This window comes from Camelina sativa, chromosome 11 (assembly GCF_030686135.1).
Source record: "Camelina sativa cultivar CO46 ecotype springtype chromosome 11, ASM3068613v1".
Lineage (NCBI taxonomy): Eukaryota > Viridiplantae > Streptophyta > Magnoliopsida > Brassicales > Brassicaceae > Camelina > Camelina sativa.
Window position 1 is genome coordinate 38,434,892 of NC_141890.1, and position 9,454 is coordinate 38,444,345.

General features: G+C 42.3%; 1 non-coding gene across 1 annotated transcript; it reads left to right on the forward strand.

Moving 5' to 3' along the window:
- The first annotated feature begins 7,222 nt into the window (after window positions 1–7,222).
- Window positions 7,223–7,329, forward strand: LOC147935131 (small nucleolar RNA R71). The gene has a single exon (XR_015573277.1). It is a non-coding gene; the product is annotated as a small nucleolar RNA R71 (small nucleolar RNA).
- The last annotated feature ends 2,125 nt before the right edge of the window (window positions 7,330–9,454 follow it).

Genomic DNA, 9,454 nt, shown 5'->3' on the forward strand with positions numbered 1-9,454 from the left:
AACCCAGAAAATAATGAAACTTGCATCATTAGAAAGATGAAACAGAGATCTACAATATTGATGAAGGAATAATACTCGAAATCTTAATACTTTGAAAGTTATGAAACAAACAAAACATAAGAATCTAGTCTTTCTCTCTCAAACAAGTACAAAATCTAAAATAAAAGAAAAGTGCAAAAGGAATAATATCTAAAAAAGGTAAAAACTAGGTTTTAGACTCTCTAAAAAGCTGGACTCTTTGGTGGCTGCAGGTACAAGGGCTTTATATAGTGGTGAGGTGGAAGCCCTAAAAATACAAAAAGTCAAAGTAGTCAACGGCTCGGTCAACTCGATCAGTGCTCGGTCGAGTGGCTGGTCGAGCTGGCTTCTCTCGTGCGTTCTCCACTCGGTCGAGTCCTCCTCAGCACACGGTCGAGTGGTGGTCGAGTGGTGCGGTCGAGTTGGACTCCGGACCTTGATTCTACAGCCTTAACTCTCTTGTTTTCTCCTCAGGATTGCTTCACTTCTCCTCAGCATTGCTTCCATGCTCCTTAAGCTCCAAAATCACCTGTTTATGCATGAAAAGATGCAAATGCAATGCAACTACACTCTAATGCATGATTAGTCCTAAAGCTACACAATAATGGCCTAAATGGATAGCAAAAGATGCAAAAGTTGTGAATAAACTAAAGGAAAACAAGGTAAAATATATGAACATCAACACCCCCAAACTTAGTCTTTGCTTGCCCTCAAGCAAATAATCAAGACAAAAGAAGGTAGGTGAGGTTTGAAAGTGGGATCTCAGCTCCTAAAGCTTGCAAATAGACTATCTAGAATCAATGTCCAAGTTACTAATACTATGATGCAAGTTGAATGAGCTATACTTAAAGACTTTAGACAAGCATATCACAACCTTCACTGATTTGAGCCTTAGACATCCACATGCATTCAAATCAACCATTTCCTTTAACATTCATTAATCAAGAACATGAATCAATTCTATGCAATGCTTAAACTCATTTGGCTTGGCAGTAAAAGGTTTAGAGACAATGATGGTCTCTTTTTAGAGTAGGGCTTATCAATATCAAGGTTCTCTCATAAAAAATGAATTGAGCTTTAGAAGAATGCTAAAGGTAAGAACACTTAGACACATACAAGAACAAAACCTTGTCTACCCAAAGGCACCCAAAGTGTTTATCCTATCAATCTAAACCCAATTGGTCCTAGTGCTACCCTTTAACTTCTTTTCTTCTTTTTCACCCTTTTCTCTTTTGGTTTTAAAGTCTTAGGAGAGGTTTCTTATTTGATCTTTCTAGTGGAATGGGGGATTCTTACTTATTTGCTATGGTTCTCTTTTCTTCTTATTCTTAAGACATATAAGCATTTTGCTAGACTTCTCTTTCCTTTCTTTCTTTTCTTTAACTAGAACCATCTTTAAACAACCTTATTCTTCCCATTCTTTCACTAGACTTTAAATTTTCTTAAACACATTCCCCTCCTAAAGACTCTAACCTTTTCTTTCTCTTTTTCCTCTTTTCTTTTCATAATAGCCAAGTCCCAAACCCAACAAGTGAACCACCTAGTCCTATCTAGTTTGAAAAATGCAAACTAGAACTACACAAGGCTTTACTCTTGTCAGTTCAAACCTAACACTTTCTACCAAGCTCAATCCAAAAAATAGGCCTCACACACACAAGAATAAACATGGCTTGAAAGAAGGTTTGGTTTAGGGGTAGGGGAACTGATTCTTAATGAGGAAATCAGCTACTTGGATCAACAAGAGTGGTAAAAAGGAAGAAGATGATCCAAATATGTATATGGTATCCATGAGTTTAAAGCAATGCACACATTGATAATTGAAAGTCAATATTAGGTTCTTATAAATAGGAAATGGTTTCAAATCTCAACATGCTTCAATTTAGACCAAATGCAATGTAGGAATTCAAGGCTTGGTTCAATCTTATTCTAACCACTCAACTAGCATCAAAGTACTATTAACTTGGGCATTGATCCTAGTCTAGTGAATAAACAAGCTAACAAGGGAATACTCATCATAGATCCCTAATGCAAATACTATACAATCCTACATGAAACATGCTAAACAAGATCCTAATGTGCAGTGCAAACTACATGAACACTCTTTTTTTATAAAGATTTTTGCAAAAAATTTCAAATTTTTAGGGTTTTTCTATGCCTTAGATGCTATGCAAGTATTAACATGATGATGCTAAAAATTTGAAATAAGAATCACAAAACACAATGTCAAATGCTATCTCAAACCCTCCCCCAAACTTAAATCACACAGTCCCTGTGTGAAAGAAATTTGATTGAGGATTCAAGATGAAAAACAAAAAACAAAACACAATGTCAAATGCTATGATATCTACAAAGGAAGGTGATAGTGGTACCTTAGGGATTGTGGAAGTAGTTGTCCACATCCATCTGCATGCTGTCATAGGAGTAGTTGGGGTCTTGTTGGTGACTTGGAGGTGGAGATTGGGGCAGCTCGACGATGGGGATCGACCGGGACTCGGTCGAGTACGTGCTCGAGTGGGGGGGTCGAGCTGGACCACGAGTGTCAAAATGTTGACCTTGCTGCTGGTAGAACTGCTAGTAGAGTGCTGGATCCATGAAGTACTGGGGTGGGATGGGAGGGTAACCTTGATATCTTGGATAAGCAGCTGGAGGTGGGAAACCATAGGGTGATCTGGGCTGGAACTCGGCCGAGTGCATTGGAGGTGCTCGGTCGAGTGGGTGCTCGAGTGACCCGGTCGAGTACCTTGAAAATGGTTGTTCTCGGGTACTTGAGCTCCTCTTCCTCTGATTTGGCTCATACATTGAGGCCCTAGCTGGTTCCACAGGGTTCGCAACTCTAGAAAGTGCTCTAGTTGAGCTACTCCTCCTCAAAGGGCTTGATGGTGTAGGTGAAGAATTCCCACTCTTCAATTCAGCAATCTCCTTCTTTAAGCCCTTGATGTACTTAGCCATGTTGGTCACCTTCTTCTTCAGCTTATCCAACCTCTTCCCATGCCATTTGTTCCATTTTTGCAGAAGGGTTAATCTCTTGGTAGCCTCCCTCACTCCTCTACTATCTCTTGGGTTGGGCTCATAATCCTCAAAGTAAAATTGCTCCTCCCCATCAGCCATTTGCACATCTCCAGCTTCATCAACTCTAAGTTGAACTATCCCATCAAACAAATGCTCCTCAGCTGGCCAAAAGTCAATGTTGGCTCCTTCTTGAATGGTGGTGAGCTCTTGGTTAGGCAAAATCAGTTGCTTTTTCCCAAGTGTTGGAAGTTCAAAGTTGAAAATGTGATTCCCTTGATGCATCTCCTTGGCTAGGATGAGAGTAGAGGTGAGGTAGCTAGAGTCAATCCATCTTGGTGAAACCCTTTCTCCTCTAAGTGGAACCTTAGCAGCTTGTAGGATTGGAGTAATGATGCCTCCAATGGTTAGTGCTCCTCTTGATCCTTTGTTCTCCAACTTGCCTACCCAACTTCTCAAGTAAATCATGTGGTCAATGAGCACCATTGCTAGGTCAGTCTCCACAGTGCTCCCAAGAATGATGGTGCCATTTCTTGCATGGAAGATGACTCCATTGAGAGCCAAATCAATCATCTTTAGCTCCCCCTCATTAATATTCCCAGTTTCCTTCCTAGCAAAGAAGGTGTTGGCAAGAGCTTTGTGGAAGTACCTTAGGACTGGGCTCCTTATCCTTGAACTCTTGGAATTGGAGGATGAGTAGTATTTGTTGTCCCCAATGGTTTCCCACACAGCATAGAGCTCTTCTCTTAGAATCATCAAACTCCTATTGCTCCCAACCTCAAAACCAAACACATTGGCTATCTTCTTCATTGAAAGTTCATACCTTTTCCCTTTGATTGTGAAAGCAATGTGACCAGCTCCAAACTCAGAATCCTTCCTTGCATATGTATGCAGCTTGACTGTGGCTAGAAACTCACAACTCTCTTCTTTGTATCCCTCCATGCAAAGCCCCATAAACTTAGTTAGGTTGCTTTTCTCAAAGAGATACTCCACATCTTCACCAATGGCTAGCTTCTCCATGGTTTCCTTGTGTGGATATCTAGTCCCTAAGAACTCCATTCTCATGAAAGCATCATAGAGTTGCCTCTTTGACAACCCACAGGACTCAGCTTCTCCATCATCCTCTATCTCTTCTTTTTCACTTTCTTCCTCACTCTCATTCTCACTCTCCTCTTGTTCAACCTCAACTGCTGGCATCTTCCCTTTGGCCTTGTGTCTCCTCATGAACTCATTGAGAGTTGACTCCCTTTCCTCCTCACTTTCAGTCCTCTCAGGATCTTCCTCAACTCTCTCTCTCCTTGGACGCGACATCTGGCTCGACCGGCTGCTCGAACCACCACTCGGTCGAGTGCATGATCGAGTGGGGCGTCGAGTGGCCCTTCCAGCTTCTCCTCTTGATTCAAGGCTAGCATCATGACGTTCCATAGAGGTTGCAGCGGTTTGTTGAGACTTCCTAGTGATTCTTGAAGACATTTTTCAAATAGAACTGAAGGGAATAGACTCAAAGCTCAAAGTTAATAGGTTAGTGAACCAAAAACTTGAAAGAACTAAGCTTGAGCAAAAGATAAGCTATGAGAGAGACTTTAAAACTTCAATTCAATGGTTTTGAGCAAATGAGAGAATGTGAGAGGCATAGTTTCGTGCAAGGTCTATATAAAGAAGCTAAGGGGACAAAGAGACAAGGGTGGAGCGTCCATACTATTCAAATTTGAAATGGGAATCTTTGACCTGCTTTTTGCTGCCACTCGACCCCACACTCGACTGTACACGGTCGAGCACCTTGACCAAATTTTGAAATTTCAAAATTTTTCTTCTTGTTCTTCCCTCCACTCGATCGTTCTAGTGATTTGAAGATCAAATGGGCCTCAATTCCTTTCCAGCTCGGTCGAGTACCTCTCGTGGGTAGGTCGAGTGGGCTTGCGAGTCTCCTTCTCCAAGTCTAATTCCCTCCTTACCCAACTACATTCTCACCTAAAGGCCTGTCCAACACAAACAAAAAAGAAAACACATCAAAACTACAAGGAAAATAAACCATATTTACAAAGGATACCTTAGGGACTTCCTCCCTAGTGAGCTTGTTTAAAGTCACTAAGCTTGACTTTGGTGTCCTTTTTAGACTTGGTTTAGATACCAAGGAGGTGATGAAATCCTCCCTGGAACCTCTTGATCACTGTGAAGTTGATCCTTGATCACCTCACCCTTAACACACAAACCATGTTTCTTCTTGATTTTGAGCCTTGGTCTTGCCTTCCTTAAGGACCTCTTGTTCAGCTTAACTTGAAGATCCTCAACCATACTAGTCAACTCTTGAACTGACCTCTTAAGCTTTTCCACAGAATCATCTTGAAAGGAGAGCTTAGCCTTTGGAGTTGCTTCACCACTTGAACCTTCTTGACCTCCTTTGTCTTTGATAGTAAAAGGTTGATCATCAATGGTAGGAAGGTTGGTTGGGTTATAGATGTTAAACTTCATGGCTATATCTTCAGCAATGTTCAAGGTCACAAGACCCTCTTTGACATCAATAACTGCTCCAACAGTGGCTAGGAATGGCCTTCCAAGAATGATTGGATCTTCAGGTTCCTTGTCCATCTCCAACACCACAAAATCAGTGTGAACCCTTGCCTTCCCTATCTTGACTGGGACATTCTCCAACCTTCCAACTATCTCTTTGTTTGACCCATCAGCTAAACATATATGAAGGTTGGTGGACTTGAAATCAGTTCTCCCAAGCTTTTTTGCTTTGGAGTATGGCATCACACTTGTTGAAGCTCCCAAATCACAAAGGCATTGGTTGTAGTGAAGATAGCTAAGTGTGCAAGGCAGATAGAATGGACCTGGATCCTTAAGCTTGATTGGAATGATAACTCCTCCAAGGTCCTCAAGATCCTTCTCATCTTGAGCTTCAGCCTTCTTCTTTGACAAATCAAGCAAAAAGTCTTTGTAGAGAGGATATGGATCATACTGTTCCAAGGCAGGTCCTCTCTCTTCTTCTTGGTAAGCAATGGTGATCTCTTGTATGGCCAACACTTCCTCAACCACAGCTTCTTCCTTTAAAACCCTCTCTTCTTCTTGTTGCTTAGCCATCATCTCCTTTCTCTCAATGATTTCCCTAAGCTCCTTAATCTTTTGTGCTTTGAAACGTCCTGGGAATGGAAGAGGTGGCTTGTAAGCAGGAGGAATGTACTTAGCAGGCTTGACAGCTTCTGAGTCTGCAACTCGATCGACCACTCGAGCATGCACTCGATCGAGTGGCTGTTCGAGTACTTGGTCGAGTGCAATAACGGACTCCAGTTGCTTTGCACAAACGTCACTTGGGGCTTCAGTAACTAATGAATTCCCCCAAACTTGGACTTCACTGTCCTTAGTGACTTCCTCATCAGAGATATGAATGGCTTTTGCAGTGAACTCCCTTGGATTTTGAACAGCTTTTCCAGGGAGTTGGTTGGGTTTAGGAGCTGAAGTAGAGGCAATGTTACTCTCCATATACTTCATTATGGAGTTGAGACCTTCAAACTTCATGTTCAGATCATTATACTGTGATGTGAGCCTTTGATTCAACTCAGCAAACTGCTTGGCTTCCTCAATCTTGCCTTGTGTTTGCCCAATCAACAACTGTTGCATCATTGCTTTTAAGTCTTGTTCCTGGCCTTGGTTAGTCTGAAACCCTGGTGGGGGACACAATTGGGGCTGGAACACTTGGTGTTGTTGCTTGGGGATGTAGTTTTGTTGTTGTTGAGGTTGAGGAGGTGGATAGACCTGGTCTTGAGGGTTGGCCACATTGGTGCTCCTACAAGAGAGATTGTTGTTCTTGAAACCTCCTTGGTTGTAGCCTTTGAATCCTCCCTGGTTCTGCATGTAGCACAACTCAGCAAATTCAGGCTCCCCCTCTTGAACTGGAGCTTCCTCTTCACCAATGAAGTGAATGGACTTGGATTGGCTGAGGAGGATCTTGTCAAGCTTCTCATTGACCATCTTCAAATCCTTCTTATACTTGTCCTCTTGATCAGTTGAGGAGCTCATTATGGTCCTATCATAGTCCTCATTATAATTGCCATCAGATTGAGCAAGATTCTCAACCAATTCCCATCCTTCTTCCACATTCTTGTTGAGGAAGTTGCCATTAGAGGATGTGTCAAGAAGCATTCTTATCTTGGGAAGCACTCCTCTATACAAGGTGCTTAGAAGTGACTCATTGCTGAAGCCATGGTGAGGACACTGAGTTTGGAATCCTTTAAACCTCTCCCAAGCTTCACAAAAGCTCTCATTATTCCTTTGAGCAAACCCAGAAATCTCATTCCTCAGCCTAGCAGTCCTTGCATTGGAGAAGAACTTGGCCAGAAAAGCTTTCTTGCATGCATCCCATGTGGTGATAGCTCCAGTAGGTAGAGTCTTCTCCCAAAGGTGAGCTTTGTCTCCAAGAGAAAATGGGAAGAGCCTTAATTTGAATCCATCTTCACTCACTCCATTGATCTTAGTGAGTCCACATATTCTGTCAAACTCATCAAGGTGATCTAGTGGATCCTCCATTGGCAACCCATGAAACTTGTTTGCTTGTATCATTGAGATCAATCCACTCTTGATCTCAAAGTTATTGTTTGCTACTGAAGGTGGCACAATTCCAGCCCTTTGGTTGTGGGTATTGGGTGCATCTCCTGCACCAATGTGCCTTGGTCTTTGCTCATGGATAGCTTGTTGCTCCATGATGTCTTGACCTTGTTGTTGTTGAACTACTCTTCCTTGCTTATGTCTCAAACCCTTCTGTAGCCTGTGGATGTTGTCAATAGGCTGTTGAAGACTATCTTTGCCTTTTGACCTTGTGTGCATCAACAAACTCTACTATGGACTCGAACAGGTACACGGTCGAGCGCAGGCTCGAGTCGACTGGGAAGTAATGGCTAATTTGATCCGGCTTCTGGCTCGACCAAGTGCTCGATCACAGCTCGGTCGAGTGGTGGTCGAGTGGGTACTCAAATGGGCAACGGCGCCAAATTGAAACTGACTTTCTTTGTGGTGTGGTGAAAGAAAGATGTATGGAATGATGATGTATGGAATGAATAGAAGTCAGGGTGTTTCAATTCCCCTTATGCAGTTGCAGTATAAGAGGTGTCAATCCTATCTAAGTGATTGTGAACAATTAAGATGTGCATATGAGTCTAAGTCAAGCCAATTGTAAAGATTGTTTGTCACTAACAATCCTAAAATGAGATATGAAATGCAGAAAGTAAAAACAACTAGAACAGGATACTAAATGCAAACAGAACAAACAAATTAAAGCTATAATGAAACTAGAACCAAGATAGAAACTATGCTAATGAACTAATGCAAGACAAGTAATGAACAGGAAACTACGTGAATGCAATGGAAATGAAACAGGAATGAAACAAGACAATCACAGGCCATTCAAGGTATCGACATGGAGGCCTGGTTTGCTGTTGAAGATGGCTGGAACGAACCAATGGTGAAAAATGACAAGGGTGAATCGATGCTTAAGCCTCGGAAGCAGTGGACTGCAGAAGAAAAGGCTGAGGCTAAGCACAACTTCCAAGCCCTGTCGGTGATTTTCAACTCCCTGCTACTTGATCAGTTCAATAGTGTCCAAGGTTGTGTGTCTGCGAAAGAAGCTTGGGATATCCTCCAAGTTACCTTTAAAGGAACTAGCAATGTAAAAAGGACACGTCTGGACAATCTGGCTTCAGATTTCGAGAATCTGTCCATGGAAGAAGGTGACACCATTGCGAGTTACAACAGTCGGTTGAGTGCTATCGCACAGGAAGCTATTTTCATGGGAAAACGTTACAAGGACAAGAAGCTGGTGAAGAAATTTCTTAGGATCATTCCAGACAAGTTTCAACCACATCGATCTGCCATTGATGTTTTCTTGAACTCAGATGAGTTAAAGTTTAGTCTAGTTGTTGGGATGATGCAGTCGTTTGAGATGCAGCTGAAGAAAAAAGAACATCGCGCTGAACGATCATTTGCTCTAAAGGCTGTTGAAACGTCGAAGAATGCTGAGACACAAGATACCGCAGATGAAGAAAAATTTGGGTTACTTGTTAGGAAATTCTTCAAGAAGATGGAGCGTGGTCAGCACAGAGGATCCCCATCTACATTCAGACGTGATTCGGAAAGGGACTTTAAGAGGGGTGATAGGCAAGAGAGCCAATATCTAGAGTGTGAAGGATACAGACATCTCAAGGCAAAATGCCCTAACTACAAGCGCAGAGGGTTGATGCAGTGCTATGGATGCAAAGGATATGGACACACCAAGGCTGAATGTCCTACTAAAGAGAGTAGATCCAAATCGTTTGTCGTCTGGAGTGATAGTGACTCTGATGATAACGAGCAAGATGGTGAAGTTCTCAATAACTATGTGGCTCTGCTGGGAGTCATTGAGGAAGATGAAGTGGTGGAGCAGGAAGTGAAGGATCAA